This window comes from Canis aureus, chromosome 26 (assembly GCF_053574225.1).
Source record: "Canis aureus isolate CA01 chromosome 26, VMU_Caureus_v.1.0, whole genome shotgun sequence".
Classification (NCBI taxonomy): domain Eukaryota; kingdom Metazoa; phylum Chordata; class Mammalia; order Carnivora; family Canidae; genus Canis; species Canis aureus.
This window is the reverse complement of record NC_135636.1, coordinates 24,443,379-24,470,943: the sequence shown is the minus strand read 5'-3', so window position 1 is coordinate 24,470,943 and position 27,565 is coordinate 24,443,379. Positions and strand designations below refer to the sequence as shown.

Below are 27,565 nucleotides of genomic sequence, written 5' to 3'. Positions count from 1 at the left end.
CCGATTCCGGGTCTCCAGGATCACGCCCTGGGCCAAAGGCAGGCGCTAAACTGCTGCGCCACCCAGGGATCCCCCCATTTGTGATTTTTTTAAGGCTCTGAGCACACTAAGATTAGAGGGAATTCTCCCTAACCTGATCAAGGGCCTCTACAAAATACTGACAGTTAACATCACACATAATGGTGAAAGGTTAAATGCTTTCCCTAAGACTGGGAACAAGGCAAGGATGCTCACTCTCACTACTGACTCAACATTGTACTATAAGTCCTGGCCACTGCAGAAAGGCAAGTAAAAAAAATAAAAGCCATGCAGATTGAAAAAAAAAGAACTGTATTCATAAATACTATGATTGTCTATACAGAAAATTCCAAACAATCAACAAAAAGAAAAAACTTCCAGAACTAACAAGGGTGTTTAGCAAGTTCATAAAATAGAAGGTCAGAGTGTAAATTGTTTTTTGTAAATACGATTATTAATTGTATCTATATATACTATCAGTGAACAATTAGGAACTGAAGTTTTAAAAACAGTACCATCTATAATAAGTCCTCAAAAAGTAAAATATGTAAGTATAAATTTAACAAAACATGTATGGGATCTGTATGCTGAAAATTCCCAAATGCTGATGAAAATACTGAAGTTAAATGAAAAGACACACCATGCTCACTGATTGAGAGGCAACAGTTAAGATACCCATTATCCCTAAACTAACTGAAGCAGGAACTTTTCGGTAGATATAATTCTAAATATAGAATTTAGAATATAATTCTAAAATTTATATGGGGATGCAAAAGAACTAGAACAGCCAAAACGACTTTGATGAAAAGAACAATGTTGGAGGGCTCACACTAACCAATTTTAACATCTATTGTAAAGCCACAGTAACAAAGACATTGAGGTGAGGTATTAAACAAAGGACAGACACATAGATCAATGGAACAAAATAGAGAGTACAGACACGGACCCACATAAACACAGTCCATTGTTTTTCAACAAAGTTGTGAAAGCAATTCAATAGAAGAAAGACAGTCTTTTTGACAAATGATGGTGGAACAATTAGACATTCATGTGCAAAAAAAATGAACCTCAACTTATATTCTCACACCTTATACAAAAATTAACACAACAATATCACAGATAAAACATAAAACACTTAAAAGAAAAGATCGAAGCACTCTCCATGACCTTTAGTTAGACAGAGTTCACAGATATGACACCAAAAACATAGTCCATTAAAATTATTGATAAATTGGACTTCATGAAAATTGAAAACTTTTTTCTGCTAAGAGAATGAAAAAACAAGCTATATATGGAGAGAAAATATTTCCAAATCACATAGTCTGTAAGGGACTTTTATTCAGAATATATAAAGAATGCTCCAAATTCAGCAGTAATAAGACCAAAAATGGGTCAAGTATTTCAATAGCCATGTTACCAGAGAAGATATATGAGAGGTACATAAACCACAAATAGATACTCAACCATCATTTGTTTATGTAAATGCAAATTAAAGCATCATCATTATACACCAAATAGGATGGCTACAACTAAGGGGGGAGGGAACCATCTAACTATATTAAGTGCTGATAAAGATTCAGAGCAACTAGAACTCTCATCCACTGTTGGGGGAAGGAGAATGGTATAGCCACTCTGTCCTTCAACAAGGGATAAATGAAGTGTGTACCATCAGCATAATGTAATACTAAATACATTGTAAGAAATAATAAAAACAAAGTATTGATGCATATAACAATATGGATGCAACTCCGAAGCATTAAGCTGAATGAAAGAAGTCAGCATCAAAAGATCACATATTGTGGGGCACCTGGATGGTTCAGTCGATTGAGCTTCCAACTCTTGATTTCAGCTCAGGTCTTCAGCTTCAGACCTTAGGGTCCTGGGATCAAGTCCCTCCCATGCTCAGCGTGGAGTCTGCTTGAGGATTCTCTCCCTCTCCCTCTGTTCCTCCCTCCTTCACGCTCACTCTCTCTCAAATAAATAAATAAATAAATAAATAAATTTTTTAAAAGGTTACATATTACATAATGCCACTATATGACATCTATAGGCCAAAATGATAAGGACAAAGAATAGATCTCTGGTTGTCAGAAGTCAGTGGATGGGGCAAGAGTTGTCAAAAAGGGGCAGCATAAGGAAATTTTGAAGGATAACAGAACTGTTTTGCATTCTGATTCCGGTTGTGGTTATATCAACATTACACGCATTAAACTTCATAAAACAGCATATACCGAAAAGTCAACAGCACTGTATATAAATTGCTTTAAACACCAATGACAGAAAAACAGTAGAGCAATGTCTACAAGTTCCAAACCAAAATCCCATAATTTTATACCCAGTCAAGTTTTCATTTGTATAAATGAAATGGCAGCACATACACATTTTCAAGTACACGTGAACCTAGGAGCAAAGACACATTGTGTGGGGTTTTTCTTCAAATTTTTATTTAAATTCTCAGTAGTTCATGTACAGTGCAATATTGGTTTCAGAAATATTCAGTGACTCATCACATACCACACCCAGTACTCATCACAATTGCCCTCCTTACTACCCCTCCCCCATTTACCCCATCCCTCCCCCCCTCACTCCATCAACCCTCAGTTCTCTATCTTTAAGAGTCAGAGACATTTTTTTTAAAGTATTCATTTATGAAATCCAATAAAGAAATAAACCAAAGTAAAGAATTCAGGAAACAGAGTGGTGAGTGCAGAATTAGTTAAATACATAATTAGGATTAAACAGCTCCAGTAGCAATGAGGAAGCCCACAAACAAGTCAATGATCTAAAATCTTGACAACATAAAAATAATTAACAAAAATTTGGAAGTTTAGGAAGAGAAAATGAAAGGAATTCTAGAAGTGCTCATGCCATCACATTTCACACCAGGGAGTGCTCCATATTCTCTTGAATCAGAACATAATTAGAAACTACTCATCTGGTATGTCAATTGTAATTCAATAAAAAACTTACTCTACTCTTTTGTGTTTTATAAATTTTTTCCTTAAAGTGGTTTTTTAAAAAAACTTTTTATTTTGAAGTAATTTTAGAATTACGGAGAATTTGAAAAAATAATGCAGAGGACTCAATATGCCCTTCACCGGTTTCCCCTAATGTTAACCTTTTATGTGCCCTATACAGTCATTGAAACCATGAAATCAACACTGATATAATACTATCAACAGAACTACAGATCTTATTAAAATATTGCCAGTTTTCCCAATCATGTCCTTTTCCTGGTCCAGAATCCGATCCAATCCCACATTGTACTCAGTTTTCATGTCTCCTTAATAATTTCCTTAGAGAGATCTATTAAGATATAATAACCCTTGTGTGAAGAAAAACTATTTGAAAATCATCAAGCACTTCAATTTTACTTCCGTTTCTTCTTTTTCTTTAAAGTCAGGTAAAGTTAAATTTAATACTCTATTTGAAATGCTATTGCAATAACAGCAGTGTCATATGAGTTGAGTGAGAGATTAATATCTCAATATTCATCAGAAAAAACTCATCAAGGTGCTGAGATGCTTGAAAACCCTTATTTAGCCAGAAAATAACACCATGCCCAGGGACTATTGTAGATGATGAGAAACCTTTGCAAAGTTTTCAGCACCGAAGGGAACTGACTTGTATGCCTCAAAACATACCTGTGGCTGCTACGCAGGGAATGAATTGGGGGGCTCGCCCCAGGGGAGGCAAGCTGGCAAGTTGGGAAGCTGATAACACAACATGCAGACCATGTAGGAATCCATTTATACCCAATAACAGAAACCCCAAATGACAGCGGCTTACACAAAGGAGGGGTTTCCTCTTCTTTCCACACAAAATTTAGAGGTCAGCAGTTAGCTATTTTACCAAAGATCCAGGATCTTTTTGTTGTTGGTGGTGATGGTGGGGTCCTTCCGTTCCAGCTTATTACTTCACAGCTCCAAGATAGCTGCCACAGCTCCAGACATCACATGCATGTTTAAAGAAAGAAAAATTCAGAACAGGTATAAGACAAGGCTCCATGCCGTATCCTTTTTACCTCCACGAGATTTTTCTTTCCCTCTTCTTTGTCACAACTGTCACTCCTAAATGCAAGAGAGGCTGGGAATGTGAGTAACCTGAGATACACAGATATTACAGACACAAACAATGATGTTTTCAGTGTAGAAGAAGACGACGAGAATGTACATTTCAGGTAAGTAATTAATTAACAATGTCTGTCAGACAAGTGTGACATTAAGAGCCCCAAGCTATGTCAATGAAGGGGGCTGGAGATGAGTGGGTACATATGAGATATTTAGAAAACAGGAAGAGCAGAACTTGGTGACGACTGGCTGTCAGGTATGAGGAGGAGAGAGGAATGCAAGATGCCTCTCCGGTTTCTGAATTGGTAGAACAGGTGAGTGGGGGTGCTAGGACTGCAGGGGAATATGCCACCGGCTACCTCCATGGGGGGGGTGGGGTGGCAGTATACTGAGCCATATTAGGAATGTGTTCCTTGATTGACTTTTTAAAATACTAGTTAAAACAGCCACCATCTAATAGTCATAGGCAACGGGCCAGGCATGGTATCTAATGTTTCATTTGCATTATCTCATTTAATCTTTATAACAACACAGTGCTTTAGTCTGTTTTGGTCATTGGAATATTACCAGTGTCCATAAAAGCACCTGGGACATAAGAGGGGCTCTTTAAATATTAAACAAAGGAAGAAAGACCAGCAGAATTATTATTATTATTTATAGGTGTAAAATCGGAGGCTCAGAGAAATTCTTATTTATTTATTTTAGAGGCAGTGGAAGAGAAGAAGGAGAGAGAAAGAGAGAGAGAGAATCCCAAGCAGGCTCCACAGTGAGTGCAGAGCCCTACTTAGGGCTCAATCTCATGACCCTGAGGTCATGACCTGAGCCAAAATTAAGAGTCAGACGTTCAACCGACTGAGCCACCCAGGTGCCCCTGAGGTTCTGAGCTGAGGTTCAGGTTAAAGAGCTTGCCTCACAAGGTCCTACACCTGTAGAACCGTAGAGCCAATTGCTCAGGTTAGCTCTGTGCTTTTCCACCATGGTTTCCTACCTTCCTGTTAAACAAAGCTGTGAAACTCCCACTTCTTCAGAGAAAATGGAACCACAGGGAAACTGGAACGTTTTCAGTCACCAAATCCTTCCAGAGCCTCCAGATCAAGCCTCCCAACACCTCCCCCACCAGTCGTTTGTCATTGTAACGTCCTTAATGCACTCCATTGCCTTTCCTCCATGCTCACTCAGAAGTCCTCTCCGCCCTGAAAGTTCCATTCAGCTCTCAGATAGATGGATGGCTCTTTCTCACCCATCAATTCTCAGAAGCCTTCTCTGACCCCAAGACTAAGTCAACGTCTGTCCACGGGATTGGATCCCTAAATACCACCTACCCCTTTTCTACATTTACTTCCTGGAGCCCATAACTAAAAAAACACAGGCATGATTATCTGCTTATTTTCTGAACTTGTGCTAGAACATAAGCTCGGTGAGGGCAAAATATCTGACTTGTTTACTATATTCCCAGTGTTCAGCACTGTGTCTGGCACATAGCAGATGCTGCACACACATTCGAAGCTTGGAGGGATAGGCTCTGATGGATGGGAGAATATGATGCATGGATGGATTTGTTAATGAATGAATTAACCAATGGCTGGAGGGACACATTTGGATGGATGCTCTAGGTAAATAACAGACAGGACAGCTGTACGAACAGGACAGCTGGCTGGCCTGGCTAGATGAGAAGCTTTTCCTAGACCACCTATCCCAGAGGGGTCTCCATCTCACCTTCCAGGTTCCTGGCAGGATGTCTCAGGCTGTGGCTTTTGATTGCTTCTTCTACCTTTGCCAACAATGACTGCCTGGTTGGATCTCACCTGGGCCCACACTGCTGGGAAAGTAGCCAAGGACTCCAGCAGAAGAATCTGTGTGGGCTGGTGTGGAAATATCCTCTCCCTGGGGAGAAGGTGGGCCCATGGCAATTATGCAGCAGAAAGGGTTCTCAGAGTAAATCTGTCTTGCACAACAGGTTAGAGTTAAATTTGACCTGAGCCATGAATCATGCTGTCAGTCTCCCATTCAACCACATCACTGAGCCAGCAACCTTTGTGAGTGCTACTATTTATATAGATACAAACACACATATTTATACAGACAGAGGTATGTACGCAACTGAAGCATTCTGATTAATTGTATCCTTGGGGACCAAGATTTTTTTTTTTCGTCACTCTTCCTCTTGTGTTCCAGTAGAGGCTGCTGGTTCAAGGATGTAGAGATGGAAGGCTGCGAGGTGTGGGAGATCATCAATTCACTCAGCAAACACTTCCTGGCGCCCACTCTGGGACGAGCCCTTGGGTGTGGAGTAGAGTGGTGGAGGGTATGAAAATAATAGGATATGCTTTTCACCCCCATTGAAGTCTGGGGGTGCTGCTGACTGACAGGAGAAAGGATGGTGGGTGGTTGAAGGTTTAGACTCTTGTAATCAAACAGATGGAGATTCAAATCCCAGCCTGACCTTATACTTGCTGTGTGACCTTGGCAAGGTGTGTCAAGTCTCTGAGCCCAAGCTCTCACCTCTCTGGAAAAAGACAGATATAAATCCTGCCTTCTGGAGTCTGTGTGGGTCTGGAATAAGACAATGAAGGTAAAGGCAGGCACAGAGTAAACACTCAAGAACCCCCATCACCGTTTCCATCATCGTCGTAGCTTTTAAAAGCTTTTTCAGCGTTTAGCATGTGCCGGGTACATGTGCTAGCTCAAGTGTTTCTTACAAAGCGCCCCTAGAGGAGATACTGTTACATTCCCTCCAGTTTTCAGATGAGGAAAGTGGGATACAGAGACATTAAGTGACTTGCTCAAGGTCACACTTCTATTAACCGGCAGGGCCAAGTCTCAAACTCAGAATACAAATGCAGATCCGGGGGGGCACAGACCCACCCCAGGATTTCTTCAGCCCCCTTCGCACACCCTTTTCTTAACTGTGCTGATCCTCCCACTCAACACTGCATGGCAGAGGGGACATTGCTTCTCTGATCACTAATCATTGCTAAGCGCCAGGTGTTTCCTAGGAGCAGTGTTATGTGGTGTTTGTGGTTCGGGTCTGTGCTCTCCTCGCATATTAGAGAAAAGATTCATAACAATAGTGGGGAGATGAACAGTCTAACTGGAAAGGCACTGTACAGGGAGAGGCTTTAACTCAGATCGGGCTCTGACACACCTTACCTGCCATTCGGCTTTGGGCCCCTCCTGTGCCCTTTCAGCTACTTTACTAGCAAACACTTCTCTGGTCACTGTTTTGTTTTTTGGTTTGGTTTTGTGAGTACAGCTGACACACAATGTCCCATTAGTTTCGGGTGTACAACATAGTGACTCAACAAGTTTATATATGACGCGATGCTCATCACAACTACAGCGACCCCCTGTCCCAGTGGATATGTCGCTATTTCAGTAGCATCCGCTATATTCCTTATGCTGTGTCTTTCATTTCCGGGACTTATTCATTCTATAACGGATCATTGTTTTAATATTATAATAATATTAATCTTCCTAACAATCCTCGGAAGGACGAATGATCGTATCTCCATTCTGTGGATGGGAAAACTGAAACAGAGAGAGGTCAGGAGACTTTCCAAGGTCAGACAGCTGGTAACGACACAGCCAGGATTTAAAGCAGGTAATCTGGCTCCCTGGTCGTCAGTCCTCTTAAGCATGGTGCTCTCTGGCTTTATTCGCCTTATTACATTGTATGTATCCTCCCGACAACCCAAAGCAGGTAAACATTTTCATCTCTGCTTTATAGATGAGGACACTGATGCTCAGAGAGGTGAAACCACTTCCTCACTTGTGAGCGGCAAAGCTCCAAGACAGAGGCCAGGTCTGCCACGGGTGGGGTGTTCTCCACACAGCAGCGCTGGGATCTCCTGGGGGGCAGATCTGATCATGAGACTCTCCGATCAGATATAGGCATTGGCTCCTTCTTGCCCTGAGGATGAAGTCCAAGTACTCTAATAGGCTTACCTGACGACCGGTACCCTCTCCTGTCCTGTCACTCACGTCTCTCTCTGGCACCAGACAGTCAAATGAATGACATGCAGCTCCCAAAGATGCCAGACCCTCTATCCCAGCTCAACTGGTATCCTACCCCACTGCTTCCTCAAAGAGCTTGGAACCTTCCACTCCACAGCCCATGGAACCAGAAGTACACCCCCCCCCCCCCCAGTTCCTGTGACTTCCATGGGGCTGTGCCCTCGGTTGATTTTATTGGGAGCCACTGTCTCTGATATCTCGGCAAACCCCACATGCATCCTCCCACCCTGTCACCCTGTGGACTCCACAAGCTGTCCAACCACAGAAAGTGTTCAACAAATCCAGAGGCACGTCCACAGGAAGGTGTCTGGAAGGGCTTTGTGCTGGCTGGGAACAGCCTGACCCTGCTAGGTACTCTGTAAGGAGAGAAGAAGGGAGGGAGGGAGAAAGGAGGGAGAGAAGAAGGGAGAGAGGAAGGGAGAAGGGAGGAGGGGGGAGGGGGGAGAGGGAATGAGAAGGGAGAGAGGGAAGGAACAGGGAGGGAAAGAAGCAGGAGAGGGGGGAACACTTGAATAGCACCCTACGCCATCACCATTCCTAATTTATTTCAGAACCAGAATAGATGCCTCTCCTTGCCTCAGTTCCCACATTAGAGCAATCACCTCTCCATAGTTAAGCAATGGTCTTGAGATCTCATATCCTATCCACCCCATACAGTTTATCCAGCTGTTTATTTTAAACACTGACAGGACTCCCCTAAGGCAAACTATGCCGAGGCCCTACCCCAGACTAACAGAAAACAAATCTTTTGGGGGTAGGACCTAGGCATTGGTAGTTTTCAAATGTTTCCCCTCTTTCCCCCCCACCGTCCCTACATCATTTCCACTCCCTTGTGTGGCAACTCTCACTGGTCCTTTAGGTCTTTCTTCCTGCAGGAAGCCCTCCTATCATCATTCTCAAAACCCAAGTTGGGTGTGTTTCCTCTGGGTTTCCACAGCGTTGTGCATCTACTGTATTCATACTTACTGCCTTAGTAAAACCGCACATTTACTTTATTTTCCCCTCTGAACCTTGAGTGTCACATCCAGATTGTGTCTTATTACTTGCATGTGTCCCCAGAGTCTAGTACAAATGTCTACCCCATTGTAAAAGACCTTAATAACTGAAATAAATGGGTGAATTGGACATTGAGGATGCTTCTAGAATTTTACTCTTGTAAATAACAGTGAGCATCTCCATAAATAAGCCTTTTCTAGTATTTTAGAACATTTCCCCAGAAGTAGGGCTACTGGGACAAGGACATAAAGATTAATGTGCCTCTTGCTACAGAGACATGTGTCTCACTCCATACTTTTCCTTTCCCCTTTCTTCATTAGAACTGGAATATGCCACCCATAGAGTTTAGGTAGGACTGATCAACCCTTAATCCCTTGAGTAAATTTTCGTTTAATCCAATCAGGATGTTCTATCACTCCCCACACCCACCCACCACCACACACGGCGATGGATTTAAGGATAAGTACATGATCAAAGCTAGACCCGTGGGACCAACTAGACTCAGATTCAACACTTCTTTTTTCCACCAACAGGAAAATGCATAGCTATGACCAGAGCCAGAAAGCATATAGCTCCTATGCTGCTAACATCAATTTTGTGGCCGTAAGGGGAGGTCCCATCGCTTAATAAGAATTAGCACACCACCACCGCCCCCTCCTGCGAGGCAGCAAAGGAGAGAAATACACAAAAAGAAATTGACCTGGGTCACATTGCTGCTGGAATAAGCCTCCCCTGAAATTTGTCTATCCCTCAGCTTTTTATTTTTTTTAAGATTTTATTTATTCGTTCATTCATGAGAGACACAGAGAGAGAGAGAGAGAGAGAGAGAGAGAGAGGCAGAAACATAGGCAGAGGGAGAAGCCTGCAGAGAGGGGAGCCTGACGCAAGACTTGATCCCAGGACACCGGGATCACGGCCTGAGCCAAAGGCAGATGCTCAACCACTGAACCACCCAGGTATCCCACCCCCTCAGCTTTTTAGTTACTCAATAAATTCTGTCTCTCTCTGCCTCTCTGTCTCTCTCTGTCTCTGTCTCTCTGTCTCTCTGTCTCTCTCTCTCTCTCTCTCATTTAAACCACATTAAGTTCCTTGTTTGTTTGTTTGTTTTAAAGTAATATCTGCCCCAAAGGTGGGGCTTGAATTCACAACCCCCAGATCAAGAGTCACATGCTCTACTGACTGAGTCAGCCAGGTGCCCCTGAGTTACATTTTATCTTTACTTTCAAACATAAGCATCCTAATGCATATGCTACATGCTGTTAGATTATTTTTCGAGGATTTGTCGACATTTGCAATTAGGCTGAAATTGCTTTAACCTTTTTGATAAGACAGCTGCTTCTAAGAATTCAAATTTAGGATATCAGGGGTCACAAAGACTCTAGGACATTAACTCATTCATGCTGCCCCCACCCCCTCATCCAGCAAGCAGTAGACTATAAAGACAAATGATATCTGTCACCTTGACCTAGAGAAACAGGCAGGTGGGAGACCAACTTTCTCTTTCTTTCTTTCTTTCTTTGAGGGGGGAGACCAATTTCTGTTCCTAGATGGTGCTGTGTTTTTTTGTTTGTTTTTATGTATGCAACTTTTAAGAGTAACATTTCCTATTAGTTTTTCTTTTTAAATTCTTAAATATTAAACAAGTCTTGTTTGTTGCAGAATAATCAGAAAATATCTATGTTTCAACTATCTATTTTTGTGTAACAAACCATTCCAGAATTTAGCAGCTTAAAATAACTTTATTATGCTCCCACATTCTGTGGGTCAACAATTTGGAAAGGACACAGTAGCCATGGCATATTTGCACCAGCATGGACCATCAACTGGGAAGACCAAAGTCTGGGACTGACTTTATTGGTGGGGGGAGAAATGGTCTAGAAGTATCTGAATTTAAATGTTTGGTCATAGATGCTGGGTATTTGCTGGGACTTCAGCTGGGGCTGTCAGCAAGAACACATACACAGGGACTGTCCATATGGCCTGGGCTTCCTCCTAGCAAGGCTGCCTCAGACTTCTTATGTGGAAGCTCCAGGCTCCAAGGCTTGTGTACCAGAAAAACTGGACCAAAGCTTCATGGCATTTTATGACTTAGCATTGTAAGTCACAGAGCATAATTTCCACCACACTCTAGAGGGCATTCAGTCACTCAGGTCCTCCAGATTCAGTGGGAGAGAACAGAGACCCCATCTTCTGTTGGCAGAGGTATCAAAGAATTTGTGGACATATTTGGGCTTGGAGGAGGTTTTTTTGGGGGGAGGGCATGTTTTAAATTTACTACATATTCAAACAAAAAGAAAATAATAAGCAACAACATAGCCTTGGGTACTCAAAGAAAATCACAATAACATCTTGGTGTCTACCTTTATGAATACTTCTTTTTTATGGAGTACTTTCTTGTTACTGATTTTCAAAAAACAGGGCTTATTTTAGCCAAGACTCTTTAAATGGAAAGAAATCCAATTCAAACCAATGTAAGCAATAAAAGAGATGCATTGACTCATAGAGTTGAAAATCCCAGGGGTCTGACTTCAGGAGCAAGTGGATCCAGGAGCTCAATGAATGTCATCTGAATCTGTCTTCCCACATCTCCTTGTTCTACTTTCTGTTGTTTGATTTCATCTCAGGCAGATTCTCCCACATGATGGCAAAAGGGGATACCACAACTCTTGGCAGGCCTTAGGCCTATAGAAGGATAGTTGTTTCTCTTCTGAGGGTTTTAGCATCATCCTAGGGATGGCCTTCAGTGGCTCAGCTTGACTCAGGAGTCCAGGGCAGCCTGTCATGACATGGCCTGCCCTGAACATTCTGGGGAGATGAAAAGCTCACATCCATTCCAGGGATCATACAACACCTGCAGTTTTTTCCCTGGTTTCCTCCAATTAACTTTATATTCACACCAATGACCACACTTCTAAAAACATCATTTAGAATGGCTGCTTAGCCCTATGAGCAGATGCACCTTTATTTAAGAATCTGGTGCTGAACATTATTTTACATTTTGCACTGCAACCATCAGTCTAGCATACCTTTTAATTAAATCTTTGCAAGTATCCACTAAATATTGTATCTGGACGTGGAATTGCTATGTCAAAGGACATGCATGTTTTTAATGCTCTTGATGCCTTTTTTTTTTTTTTTTGGGTCATATTGACTTCATGAAAAGTAGTAGCAATGTCTACTCCCACCTACATGATTTAAGACTGTTGATTTCTCCCCACTCAGACCCATGCTGGATACTAAAACCTTAAAAACAAAATCTTTGCCAAATAGACAAAATATTGTTTTGTGGTTTTCATTTGTATTTTTTGTTCCCATATTGCTAAGGAGGCTCAATGAATTTCACTTCCTTCTATTAATTGCATTTCCCAGGAAGGATACAAAACACCTGTGAGGGTAGCCTAGCTCAAGACCCACAGCTTCCAATCTCTTGAGGGGCAGCAGAGAATGACAAGAGGGCTTTTTGTGGTGATAATTTAAATAATAGTAGCTACAGTTTTAAAGCCTCTGCAATGAGCAAGCCTTGTCCCAACACCGTCCATGTCCATTCATTACAGTGTCTGACCTCCTGGGACATCATACGTAGCCCCATCCATTGGGGTCCCCGCTTGTAGACCAAGAGCTTTGCTCAGACCTCAGTTTCGTAGTTAGGAAGTCCTCCCTCGGGATTTCTGCCAACAGGTTCCTTTACTGTGCCCTCTGCGGGAAAGCCTCCGTGTCATGCCCTCCCTACTCAGCCTTTTCACTTACAGACCTAACAGCAGCAGCAAGACATAAGCAAGTGGCTTACAGCACACATGGTCTGGCCAACTTCACTGCTCCACAGGCTTATTGAGGTATTTATTTCCATACACGGAACAGGAAAAAAGTGGAAAATAACGTGCTCTAGCTTTCAACATCTGTAAGGTAAGGGGCTGATGCTGCCCCGTTTTCTATATAAGAAAACTGAGGCTAAAAGAAATACAATCATTTGTCTGAGGTCCCACACTTACATCTGCTAAGAAACTCTCAGGGATGCACCCCCCACCCCGCCACAAGAAGCACCTACTCATTCTAAACTTATAGCACATCTTCTTGCCTCCTGCGGTTTCTAGTGTTTCTCACTGAGTGTAACACCTCCCGTTATCCCAGTATCTGCTGTGCCAATAGGCTACATCCCTGTCCTGCGGCCGGCAAAACAGAGCTCAGCCCCTAACTGCTGGAGAGATCAGTCACGGACACATGTCCTCATCAGCATGAAAAGTGAGCCAGTTGTGTCCTTGAGACCTTTCTGGCCAGCACCCCACCCCCACCCCTACTCCAGTGCTCAGCCTGAAGAATGAGGAAACCCCGAGCAACTCTTGAGTGGCCCATGGCTCCTCAAGGCAGGTAGATCAGCCTGTACCAGGGCTGGCAACTGACTCATTCACCAGATCCCTTCCCATTTTCTCAGCTCAGGCAGCTCCTGATGCAAAGCTGAGCGTCCTCCTCTGCCTCATTGTGTGCGTGTTCTTGGGGGCGGGGGCTTTGGGTAGATTTCTGAAAAGCAATTATGCTTATTACTGGTTAGGATTTCAGAAACCTTCTCTGTTTGCTGAGTGCCTTAATTGCCAACCCTTTCCATCACTCAGGCTTCCTGACAGCCCCATTTTGCAGGTGGAAAAATGTGCCAATGCAGAGCAGTGGAGAAAGGCTGTAACAGAAAACCAAAGATGGAAAGAGAAAAAGTCCTGACGATGTTTTTGGTGTCCGTGGGGTTCCCATGCCCTCACCCTGGACATCTCAGTTATGTGAACCAGTAAATCATCTCCTTATTTAAACCGGTTTGAGGTGAATTTCTCTCATTTGCAATCAGCAGGCTCCTGACTATTAATGCCTCTTGTATGTGGTGTCTTTAAAATACACATGTATATATTTTTTAAGATTTTATTTATTTATTCATTAGAGACACACAGAGAGAGGCAGAGACACAGGCAGAGGAAGAAGCAGGCTCCCTGTGGGGAGCCTGATGAGGGACTCAATCCCAGGACCCAGGGATCATGACCTTAGCCAAAGGCAGACACTCAACCACTGAGCCACTCAGGTGCCCCTAAAATACACATATATTTTTAAAAGAAAATAAAAAATATATTTTTTATATGTAATATACATTATATAAAAATATATGTGAATTACATATAATTAAACTGAATGATATATATATATATATATATATATATATATATATATTAGTTTATTTTACAAACTAAGGGCTCATGTTAAAAATTGAAACCATACAAACCTAAGAATGGTATGGACTTGGGGTTAAGCATAACCGATGAAGCACGTAGGCATGGCCCCTTGCAAATTCCCATTACAGTGAAAGGAAAGAGATAAAAAAAGTGAGCCACAAAGATGAAGCAAAAGAGAGGACAACAGCAATCAAACACAGAAGTTCTGTAGCAAATGGACAAATGGTGACCGACATAGCAAAGCTAAAAAAGCTGAAACCTGTACAAAGCAGCAGAGAGCGGGCAAGCCATCTAATTTGTGCCTGGATTCCCCAAAAGGCTCAGGAGTGGGAGGTGTCATGTGCCTCCTAAAATAGGGTACAGACAGGGCAGGAAATGGCTGGTGTGTTAGAAGTCCATAAAAAAGAAGCTGTTAGAGGCCTCTGCGTGAGGACCCCTAGCCCTCAGGCAAAAGATTAAAGGGTGTCTTTCTGGGTTGAGGCAAGAGACTCTGGCCTTGGAAGTCTCAATCCAGAAGCCAGGAAAGAGCTGAGTTAAGTAAGAGGTATAATCTGAAGGCTGAGGCCCCATCCTCCTCCCTACTCTGAGAGTCAGGCTTTGTCCTCCTAGACCAACTGGAAGATTCCATCGTGGAAAAATGAGCAGCAAATGAGAAAAGGTGCACAGGTACTCACAGTTTCCCTTATATAAATGGCCCAGCCAGACCAATCTTTTTCCAGGCAACACCCCCCTCCAATGCATTTACTCACAGGTGTAATCACTTACAAAGAAAGGAAGGCTGTAATTACCCACACAATTCTGCTTTTTAAATTTAATAATGTTCCGTGGACACATCCCGTGTCTGTATGTACAAGTCTCTGTGCAGTAGGCTGATTTGTATGAAGAGCAAGGTGTTCATGCAGTCTCAAGTATCACCCCACGGCGTACTTATTTACAGAGTGAGGAGGGTTCTCTTCCAGTGAGAAATCTGATGACCACTGCTTTCATCAAAAGATCAAATTTGGCCTCATTGGTGAGGGATGCACTAGTACCACACGCTTCTTATGTGATGTACTAGCAAGCGCACAATTACTTGCAAGACATTCCCGCCAAAAATGCACATCCTGAATCTAGCTGGGAAGAAACAAACAAATAGAGAATGTGACATAGTCTCCTAGACTCTTCAAAAATGTCAATGTTATGAGAGGGAAAAAGAAAAAAAGCAGAGCGCCTGGGTGACTCGGTTAAGCATCTGCCTTTAGCTCAGGTCATGATCCCAGGGTTCTGGGAACCCACATTGGGCTCCCTACCTGTTGGGGAGTCTGCTTCTCTCCCTGCCATGCCCCTTGCTTGTTCTCTCTCTCTCTCTCTCAATCTCTCTCTCTCTTTCTCTTTCTGTAAAATAAATAATATCTTAAAAAAAAAAGTTGACAACTGTTCTAGATTGAAGGCAACTACCAAATGTAGTGGGATCCGAGATTGGAAAGAAATTAGCTATAAAGGACAGTTGGGGGCCAACTGGAGAAATCTGAATATAGGACATAAATCTGAATACAGAAGGGATAGAATGCACTTGTCAAAGTATTATTATTGTAATTCCTGAGTATGGCACAAATATGGCAAGTCGTTGGCAGTTGGTAAAACCACATAAAGGATATATGGGTGTTCATTGCACGAGGCTTGCAAGTTTTCTGTAAGTTTGAAAATTTTCACAATAAAAAGCTGGAGGATAAGGGACTGTCCTCCAGAGACTGAGCCATGCGATCCATTTGGGAAGGCGACTCAACTTTTCCAAGTGCCTCCTCTGTCAAGAGTGATAATAATAGAACCTGCCTCATGAGCCTGTTAGATTAAATGAGATAATGCCTGCAAAGTGCCTATCAGAGTTCCTGACATAGCAAATGTTAACTGTCACGATCCTCTGCCTCATTCTCTTTAATGGATGCATAATTCCATTGTCTTGAGTTTCTCTGGATTTGGCAGGAAAGTCATCGCCCAGCTAACGAGCTCTGCTATTTTCTTGCTGATGACAGATAAGAGTAGCTACAGTTTGTGCTGTCTGCAAGGGATTGGAGCAGAAAGAGGTCTTGCCCCAACTGATGAATTTGGATGCCTGACCAGTGGACACCTGTCCCTTTCCCCACCTGCTTTGGGTTAAGAACCCCCTTTTCAGAAGAAACCCATCAGTGGTATGATTTGGGTTAATTTTGCTTCTTCTACCGCCCGTGGGGCAGCCACCCACCCAGTCCTGGGTAAAGCCCTTTCCCCCCTTTACCCCTAGATGGGTAAAGCTATACTGGTTACTCATCTCAGATAGTGTCCTTCCTCCCTAGGAGTCATTTGCCAGCACGATATGGAATACCTACAATGAACCAGAAGGACAGAAACAGATATAGCCCAGCCCTGGACAGAGGTGATCCTCAGGTCTAGAAGGGGAGACAGATAACACAAAGATCCAGTTCCCTAGCACCCAAATCCCAAAAAAGATAATTACTTTTCACTTCTCTGTCATTCCTTCAAATGAGGCACCAAAACTGAACTTCTCAGAAACCTACTTTATCTGCAAGGCAGAGATTGAAGGTTGCCTCAAAAAGACCTGCAAGAAGCAATTTCCTCCCAATTACCACTAGTTTCTCAACGCCTTTCCCTTGGGAGGCTTTATTGAGGGGAGACGGTGCCAGATGATAATGTCAGGGGATCTGCACTATGAAATAAGTACTGGAAATCCCCCAGGCTTAATGACAATGCTTTTCCTTTGAACCAACTCCTTTTTTTTTTTTTTTCATTTTTAAAGCATTCTTCAGCTATTTCATTTTATTGTGTTCAGACCATCCTTTGACGCAAGTGGGACAAATATAGTCATATCTATCCCTCCGATAGCAGAGGAGGTGGTGTAGTGTCATGGAGAAGAACACGGGCTCTGGCGTCAGACTGCTGCATTCACTCTTGGCTCTGCCAATTAGCAGCTTTGTAATCCTGGGCCAGTGACTCGGCTTTGTGGCATGGTGGTAAAGCTCAAAGGAAATAACGAATGCAGGGGCAAAATCTGGCACATAGTAAGTGCTCAGTAAGTATTAGCTATTACTATTGTTGTTAATATTGTTGTTGTTATTGTAGGGGGTCCAGGGATGACAAAGCAATCAAGGACAGCCTCCAGGGAGAAGCATGATATCAGACATGGAGGCAGATGCAAGGACTAAGAAAATTGTCCCTGGTCTCAAGGACCTCTCAACTAGGTGGGGAAAGGGGGACAAAATTAGGAGCAAGCAAAAATAATAATGCCAACAATTAGAAATGAGTCTCTTATAAAAGATGTTACAAGGTGGCGTCAACACACAGGTGCACAGTACAGGTGCTGATATGAGCTTCACAGGATAAGATGGGAACTCATCTCTAGCTGGGAATCCGCAGAGAATCAAGCCCCAGGAAAGGCTCAGGTGAACATACACACACATATACATGTTCAAATGTTCAGAACGAGGACATTTACTCTGGTTAGATGCAGTTTGAGAAATGTCCTGCCAAATGCTCACAGGGAAGAAATGTCATGAAGTTAGCCTGGCTTAGAATTCAGGTCTGTCTGATGCCAAAGCTCCTGATCTTTCTGTGATGTCCCACTGCCTTCACTTATTTCTGCCTACATCTCCATGGTTCTGAAGCATACATAGTGGGTGGAGAGGATGGAAGGATGGGTAGATGGCATATGGTGGGTGGATCGAGGAGAGAGGGTAGATGGTGTGTGAATGGGAGATGAAGGATAGAGAGAAGGATGGTGGATAGAAGGGGTAGCTGGTGGCCAGATAGATGTACAGTGGATGGATGGGTGGAAGAATGGTAGGGGGGTGGATGGATGGGGTGGCAAGGGTGGGGGGTGTAGGAATGGAGGGATAGCAGATAGATGGACAAAGACACAGACCTGTTTTATACGAAAAACCCCAAGAGATGTAACCTACAGATTAGGCACTAGCCCAGGGTGAAGCCAGAATGAAAAAGCAACCAAGTATAGCCAGGTACTTAAAGTTACTCCTTGTTAAAATAAAAACTACTTCATGGCACTTAATAAGTACTATAATTGAGTACTTGCTATGTGCCAGAGCCTGTGCTAAGCCCTTTAGAGGGGTCATCTTACAGAAACCCTGAGGTCATTGCTGTCATCCCCCTACAGAAACTGGAGCTTAGGAGGCACATATCCTGTTGCACAGAGAGTAGTTGGCAGGATCAGGACTCAGACTCAGGCTGCTGAAAACTCCAAGCTCCTGTTCTTAACCTCTCTGATTGACCTTCTTCTTCACAGAAGAAGCTTCAGAGCACCAGCTAGGAGTCAAGAAATACGTCCCAGGCAAGGAGACACCATAGCTGAGTCTTCAAAGCTAGGAGAAGAAAGGGCTGTCAAGGCAGAAAGAACAGAGAGCCTGATGCTGAGGAGCCATGACAAATCCTTCCCACCTACATGTGAGAGCGAAGCAGGAAAAGAGATGAGGCTGGAGACGGAGGCTGGGACCAAGTCAAGGAGGGCCTCGAATGTCGTATCTAGAATAATTAATAGTAATCTTAATAGCACTGATTACTATGAGTCGAACTTTCTGCTGGGCACCTTTACTTGTATTAATGCCTCTGAGCCTCTCAAATATATGAGCTTGGTTGATACTATTTGCCCACTTTGCAGCTGAACATCTGAAAGACTGAGTCACTTCCTGAAGATCACACAGCTAATGAGTGGCAGAGCCAAGACTTGAACCCACATCTCTCTGAAACTGTGGTCCATGTCTCCACCACCATGCTGTACTGCCCTGTGTGAGCTTGTACAACTTTGTCCATTCCACAAGGGTTTGGGCTTCTTCCTGTCCAATGGGAAGCCACTGGAAGTTTTTGAAGAGGGGAATGACCTGATAAAATGTGTGTATTCTAAATGTCCCCGGGGCACCTGGGTAGCTCAATTGTTGAGCATCTGCCTTTGGCTCAGGTCGTGATCCCAGGGTCCTGGGATACAGTCCCACATCGGGCTCCCCACAGGGAGCCTGCTTCTCCCTCTGCCTATGTATCTGGCTCTCTCTCTCTGTGTCTCTCATGAATAAATAAATAAAAATCTTACAAAAAAAAAAAAAAAACTCAGAAAGAAATGTCCCCAACTATGCAAGTTGGGCAGAGTATGCTAAAACCAGTCTCTCCTGCAAGCCCACCTTTGATTGGCTTCTTCTGTGTGCATCCCTCTGCCTAGACAACCTGCAGCTCACCTTGCGGCCCCCTGAGCCCACTCACTGCCTCAGAGGCCAAAACAACTGCTTCTCTGTAGGACTCTAAGCAGGACCTGACCCTTGCGGGGTCTCAAATTCCTGATGGGAAGGGAGTGGCTCCTACATCTTTTAGAATCTCTCCAGCTCTGACACTATACTTCCCTCCGATGTTCTCTGGAACTATGCAGCTAAATGTGTCGCTTTTAGCCACTCATAACAGCCTCGGGAAAGTTGACATCTGCATTTTTTTTCCTCCACCGCCATGAAGTTCCGATGGCTTTTCCTCCCAACATAAAGGAGTTATTTTTGGCCGCTGTTCAGTATAAAGCTTTGTTCTCCAAGCCCTCGTGTGTCATCACTAGCTTGTCGCTACAGAATCCCCTTCAAGACACCTTTGCCTTCCGGAGCCACTACCTCCAAGGGGGAAGCTATTTATAAGCCTCTGACAGTGCGTAATTGCTGATTGCGTCTAGCTGAGGAGTTGTCAACAAGTAGCGTTATGCTGGCTACTGGCTTTCTTAATGCCAGCAGATGTGTCAACTGTCACTTTGTTGAGACTCTGGGGAAGGTCTGCATTCCATTTAAATGTAGTCCAAGAACTAAATGGGGTGAGGGGGGGGCGTGGATTGAAAACCAAATGGTGAATATGGCCTCTGGCCTGTGCCCTGAAGTGCATTTGGGTAGGCCTGGCCCCCTTCATCCTTGATGCAAGGGCAGGTACTGATGAGCGGAGAGTACTATAGTGTGGTATTCATAGGTGTGGGCTTGGAACCAGACTGCCTGGGTTCAAAGCTCAGCTCTGGTTCTTATAGGTGCTAAAACCTTGAGCAAGTTACCTAACACCTCTGTGCCTCACTTCCCCCACATGGAAAATGGGGATAGTGTGGGTTTGAGTGAGTTATTGTGTGTGAAGTCATAACAGTATCAAGCACGTAGTAGCAGCTCAACAAAATGTGGGATATTATCATTGTTATTATTATTAGGACCCTAGGGTTAGTGAGAACCCCCACTGGCCTAAAGAAATAAGCAGACCAGAAGGCAAAGGTTGCCCCCTCCCAACCCCCCGACCCCCTCCCCCAGCTTTACCAGAGAACTTGTTAGAAATGCAAATTATCAGACCCTACCCAGACCCATGGAATCAGGCTCTCTGAGGGTGGAGCCATAAATCTGAGTTTTAATAAGCCCTCTGGGTGACATTGATACATAATGACATCTGGATGGGATCCCTTCATTTCTCCTGAAACATTCCTGACTGGTCATCCCCTAAGATGAACGGAAATGGCAGCATTCACTGTGTGACTTAGGGCAGGCCTCTGCCTCTGTCTTCGCCTTTGCCTGGGCCCTTCTCTCCACTGTGAAATGGGTGAAAATACAGGGCTGGTGTGGGGAGCAATGATATGAGGAATATGAGAAACCTGAATAACCCCTCTTGCCTCCATTTTATCTTCCCAGGTGACCTTAGGAAAATGAGACAAAGGGCAAGCCCAGCTGATTCCACAGTTTGGTTCACTGGCTTTGGAAGCATGCAGACCTTTACAGTGAAGAGAAAACCAACAGATATATGAGTGTCTGGGTGACTCTCAGCAGGTGGCTTCCTCCTCCCTGGGATGTAGGGCCTCCCAGCCATCTATAAACATGAGATCAGAGGGCCTTCAGACCAGATGACCTGGGGAAGAGGAATGGCTTCAGAATGACCAAGACTCACTCAAACTTGGTTCCAGCTGAGTGACATGGGCAATTTGCTGCACCTCTCTGAGCCTTTCTGTAAAACAAAAATAATCATCCCTCCGTTTAGGTGGCTGACACAATGAAATGAGATCTCTTACCAAGAGACCCTTCTTTTTTTTTTTTTTTTTTTAATTTATTCAGAGGCAGAGAGAGAGGCAGGCAGAGAGGCAGAGACACAGGCAGAGGGAGAAGCAGGCTCCATGCAGGGAGCCCAATGTGGGACTTGATCCCGGGTCTCCAGGATCACACCCCAGGCTACAGGCAGCGCTAAACCACTGAGCCACCGGGGCTGCCCCCAAGAGGCCCTTCTTAAGCACATACTGTGTGCGGGCTCTGCAGATACAGCAGTGACAAGACGGATGTGCTCCTGCCCTCAGGGAGCAGATGTTCTAATGAGGGGCAGAGATATTCAGCATCCAGTTACACAGCTAATTATCTGCTACAGTTGCGATCAATACATGGTGGTATAAGAGGGCCTCATGCTGATGTGACAGCATCAGGAAATAGTAACAGTTGGTCTCAGAGCAGGCACTCAGCAGGCAAAATTTCAGAATCTTGAAGGCCACTTTGAGAACTTTGAGCAATAAGAAGCAATAAAGGACTTTCAGCCGGAGCCTGAAGCGATCAAATATGATTTTTTAAAAGATCCCTCTTATTGGAAAAAAAAAAAAAAAGGACCATACCAAGTGCTGGTAAGGATGTAGAGGAGTTAGAACTCTCCTATATTGCTGGTGGGGACGTAAAATGGTACCATGACTTTGGAAAACAGTTTGGCAGGTTCATGTAAAGTTAAAAATACCTTTATTACCATCTAATCCAGTAATCCCATTTTAGGTATTTAGCCAGGTAGACTATGTTCACACACACGCACACATTGGAAGCCAATGTCCGTAGCAGCTTTGTACGAAATCACCAAAACCTGGAAACAATCCAGATGCCCACTGACTGGCCAAGAGATAAACAGAATGCCCACTACTAAACAGCAAAAAGAAACAAATCACTACCTGTAGCGACTAAATCTCCTAAGAATTCTGCTGTGTGAAAGAAGACTCAAGAGAGTACCTACTGTTTCATTCTGTGTGTATGCTATTTTAGAAAAGCCGAAACTACAAATAGAAAACAGATCAATCATTGCCGAGGGATGGGGGAGGGAGGGCTTGACTGTAATAGGGCACAGGGAAACTTTTGGGGGTCACAGAACTGTTCTATATATCTTGATTAAGGTGATGGTTCCCTGACTGTGTGTGTGTGTCTATCAAAACTCACAACACTGCACACGAAAAAGAAGGAATTTTACAGTGTGTAAACTATGCTTTTTTTTTTTTTTTTAAAGGCATGTTTGTTGCAGAAAAGAGAATGCATAGTTAGGGCTGGGGGACCATTAGAAGGCTTTTATATGTTAGAGATGAGAGATGACAAGTCTGTGCTGGGGTGGGGCGGTACGGATAGAGAAGCAGGCAGATTTAAGAACTTGTCCAGAGGTGCGTATACACCCAAAATGCCCCACAGCATAAGGCTGGCATCTCACAGCCTCTTCCTGTGTCATTTATATGAGCCATACATATACACAGACAGCTTTCACATATACATCCATAACTCCTGCTAATCACAGCATGCTATGGCCTTGCATAAGGGACAGTGGTCAGGTGAGGGGACAGAGGCATCACTGGGGACAGAGTGGAACAGAGATTCACAGGAGGGCAGCAGGGCAGGTTGGAGTCAAAACACATCAAAGGTGTAAACAGGGTCCTGAGTGATGGTGGCAGAAGCACAACCAGTCCTGTCGATGAATAGAGAGACCAATGTAAGGTCTGTAATACTGACAGGTCTGTCCTGGGCTCCCACGACCCCTCCCTGCACCTGCTTATATATTCCTTCTCTTCTGAGCCTTTGAGCCTCAAAGGAGAGCCATGAATCATAGTTCAAATCTCAGGTCTAATTATTTCCTTGGACGACATTACCCTGTCTCTCAAATCTTGGACATAGAACAAGTCTTGTGTGGTAAGACCTGGGATGGGAGTCATGAGACCTGAATCATCATCCTGGTTCTGACTCTGACTTTGGGTGACTTGCTTTCACTCTCTGGGCTTTGACTTCTACATTTGGAAAATGAACTGGTTGATCTCTAAGGACTGACCCAGCTTTTAAAATAAGTGAGTTCTACTCAAAAAGTTTTTATTTTGCCCATCCTAATTCCAAAATGCATGTTAAAATTAGTTACCGAAATGAATAGAGCAAGATAAAATGAATTGATTAGGAAATTGAGATGAAGGAGGCCAAGGGCAGGATTATAGGCTTGCACTCTGCTAGAGATTAATTTTATCCTTGACCTTGAGATTGAATTTATCTCCAAGATTTCTAGCAGCCAAAGCAAAGAGGCAATCAAGATTCATTAGATCAGGGGCACCTGGGTGGCTCAGTTGGTTAAGCGTCAGACTCTTGGTTTCGGCTCAGGTCATGATCTCAAGGTCCTGAGATGAAGCCTCACATCAGGTTCTGCACTCAGCATGGAGTCTGCTTGTCCCTCTCCCTCTTCTCCTCCCCCTGCTCTCTCCCTCTTGAATAAATCAATCAAATCTTTAAAACGAAAGATACATTAGATCAGAACTGTTTGACAGAAGTTTCTGTGATGATGTCTGTGATAAAATATTCTATATCTGCACTGTTCTAACGTAGTATCCCTTAGCCACACGTGGCTACTGAGAACTTAAAATGTGGCCAGTGTGACAGAGGATTAGAGTTTTAAACCTTTACTTAATTTTAATTATTATAAATAGTAGCCTCTAGCCACATGTGACATGCAGCTATTGTATTGGACAGTGCAGCATTAGATAATTCACAATGTTTTCTCAGTGCACCAATTATAAATTTGCCACCTCTGTTCTACCCCTCATTGCCTGGTCTGCAATACTGAAGGTGTGCCCTGTCATTATTTCTCCTTTGTCAGCTGGTACAATGTCAAGTTTTGTCACTCGCGGCAAGGGACAGATCCTGAAGAAGGAAGGCGTTTCTCTTCTTGTTTCCAGCCCACTCTTCTGGGTAGGCTTCCATGGCGCAGCCTGGTCTATGCAGCACCAGGCTCTGGCAGCACTTGTGGCTTCTGCTGGGCCCAGCTCCTGTAACACACATGGCTTCTCCTGCAGTGTCTATGGCCTCTCCACTGCCTGGCTCCAGCAGCTTGAGTGGCTTCTCCAACACCTGGCCTCTGGAGAGCAGGCGCCAGCAACTACAGTGTACTGCAGCCAGCAGTGCCCAGAGGCAAGCAGCTTTTTCCAGAACCTCTTCAGGTGACTTCAGAGTGGAATGCTACAGACCAAGTACCTCCCGTGAACAGCCTCCCCTAGCACCCCCTTGGGCAATTTTATAGCAAGTACTAAGGCATGGCATCTCTGGGCAGATGGTTCCCTGCTGGGACCCCAGAGGGCAAATGTCCAGCAATTGCTGCAGGTGCAGTACCTCAGAGACTCAATTAGTCCTCCCTAAGGTCTAGATCACAGCTCTAGGGCATTCTCTTGGTCCCAAGGGTAGGACTACCCTCAGAACCTTATAGCCAGTATTCCTGCATTCTTCACAGTTCTTTACTTCTCACTAGCCAATTCTGTTACTCCAATCTTCTCTCATAGTTAATTTTATATTAAACTTTCTCTGTTCAAGTTTCTGTGTAGTTTTTATCTCTTGACTGGACCCTGGCTGCTATAGGAGTTGTCTCCAGAGACAGACCTGTAAAAATGGGATTTGGGTGTTGGTGTGGTCATGCCCTTGGGCTTGAGGGCAATAATGAGCTCCTCACCAATGGGAAATGAGATGCTGGTAATCCATTGCATGCAGTGCTGATTAAATAAGCTATCACTTGTGGTTGGCTGTGATGAAGGGCCAACTGAAACAAGCGCCCAGGGAGCCCACTGAGATGCTTCAGTTGACTCTATGGCCATAATGATGACTCTAATGATTATAGTGTGGGATATATTCCTTGAGCAGACTCGAATGCTTACAGAGAAAAAATGCCAAGTTCAGTTCAAACCATGGTCTGAGAAGTTAAAAGAGGCACTTGGATGGCTCAGTGGGTTGAGCGTCTGACTCTCGATTTCAGCTCAGGTCGTGATCTCAGGGTCTTGGAATTGGGCCCCGCTTGAGATTCTCTCTCTCTCTCCCTCTTCTCTGCCCCTATCCCTCCTTCTAAAAAAAAAAAAAAAAAGGAATAGAAGTTAAAAGAATATTTTATTTCCTAAAGACATAAGGTTGATATGACTGGAAGTACAGAATTTAATTGTGTGAGATGCTGAATTTCAATAACAACTGAATTCACATCTTCATAGAGTTGTTCATGTGAAATTGGGTTGGGAAAGAATGGGATCATAAAATGTGAAAGGAGAACATCTGATTGAATCCAGATTAAACTGACAATCTTGAACCCCTACGTCATTCTGAGCACACATTATTGGTGGCAGTAACTTTCCCTCTGGTGTATTTGGACAATAGCATTTTCTTTCTTTCTTTTCTTTCTTTCTTTCTTTCTTTCTTTCTTTCTTTCTTTCTTTCTTCTTTCTTCTTTCTCTTTCTTTTCTTCTTTTTTGGCATATTTTTTCCCCTGAACCCTGTGATAACTTCATCTAAGGCAATGCCTTAGACCCACCGTAACCACCTCTTGTTGCCACTAAACCCATAACTAAGGTGAAATATTAGTATACTAATTATAAAGTAGGAGGAAGCAGCTTAAATATTCAAGAATTATAAAATTTTGCTAATATATATCAGCACACATCTAGGATCATGTGTAGGTCTGGATTTGAAGACTGTTAGACCAAGGATCTAGTGGGCTAGAACACTACAGTGAGCACATTCATTGATGTAGATGAACCTACTAAAGACTTCAGATTTCATATGTTATCTCATACCCATGGAGGTGTCTCAAACTGCTCACTAAGCAACTGACTGAAACTTGAACTCAACAGTGACCAACAATTAATGAAACTGAGAGTCCGCAAACTGGATTTACATGCCTGGAATTATATGGAAGAAGAAATTCAAAGATAAAGGGACATGAGAAGGTTTGATTGGGTTTATCCTGTACAACTTGCTCACCCACCCACCATGTTCCATGAGAACACCCAGAAGACATTCTCTTGAGAGGCACCTGGGTGGCTCAGTGGTTGAACATCTGCCTTTGACTCAGGTCATCATCCTAGGTTCCTGGGATTGAGTCCTACATCAGGCTCCCTGCAGGGAGCCTGCTTCTCCCTCTGTCTATGTCTCTGCTTCTCTCTTTTTTCTCTCATTAATAAATAAATGGAACCTTTTTTAAAAAAAACATTCTCTTGATTTTAAGGCATTGAGAAATACATTTGAGAGGGGAGTACCTATATTCTTGAAAGCTCTGTGGTTGCTTTTTGAATGATAGGTTCAACTATACGGAATGTCACCATTGATATGGGATACCTGATTTCAATGAAAATCATGGGATCACGAAGTAGCAGAAGACAAATGGCATCACTTAACTGCTAAAGACTAGGTAGGTATATCTATCTTAAATGGCAGCAGGGAAGTACCAGTAACTAGACTGTCCTGGTACACAAAGATCTTTGGTAATGGTTAATTGATCATGGAATCCTAAGGATGAAATAGATGGGCACTCTAGGAGTGAACTGCTTGATTTCTACAACAGGAAAAGATTCAAGGTCTGGTAGCAAAAGCCTGACCAGTGTCCACAGGAAAGAGCCATATCTCTCACCCAATTTCGAAGTCTAGGTCAATTCCCACAATAAGAGCCCTTTGACTGAAGGAGTGGTGGGGTATCCTCGAAGAATGGCTCTGTGCCATTGCCTCAAATATGCACAGTAAAATCTTCCTGAAAGAATTCCCCCAGAAGGACCTGCAGTCATTTGCTAAAGTGACTTTATTAGCAAGAAAAAGAAAATTTTGTAGGTAACTAGACACTGGCTCTGAACTGATGCTTCTTCCTGGAGACCCAAAACACCACCACAGCCCAAAGTGGGGGTTAGTAGTGGTCAGATAATAGAATCTCAGCTCAAGTCAGAGTCACAGCAGAACCAGTTCATCCACAAACCCACCCTGTAGGTCATTTTTTCAGCTTCCAAATTCATCATTTAAATAAACATACTAGACAACTGGCAGAGTCCTCACACAGGCTCTCTGACCAATAGGAGGAGGATCATTATGGTAGGAAAGATTGAGTGGAAACTCTTAGAACTTTCCCCTCTTATTGCAGTGGCAAACCAGAAGTAATACAAAATTGCTGGGGAAATTGCAAAGATTGATGTCACTTCCAAAGATGAGAAAAGTAGGGATAGTGATACCTATC

General features: G+C 43.5%; 1 long non-coding RNA gene across 3 annotated transcripts in view; it reads right to left on the bottom strand.

The window, feature by feature from the left end:
* Positions 1-1,336: 1,336 nt before the first annotated feature.
* Positions 1,337-27,565, bottom strand: part of LOC144298067 (uncharacterized) — a 66,164-nt gene continuing 39,935 nt past the window's right edge. For all 3 annotated transcript variants that reach the window (XR_013365043.1, XR_013365042.1, XR_013365044.1), the window contains one exon: positions 1,337-3,961. This is a non-coding gene — a long non-coding RNA (uncharacterized LOC144298067). The remainder of the gene's footprint in view (positions 3,962-27,565) is intronic.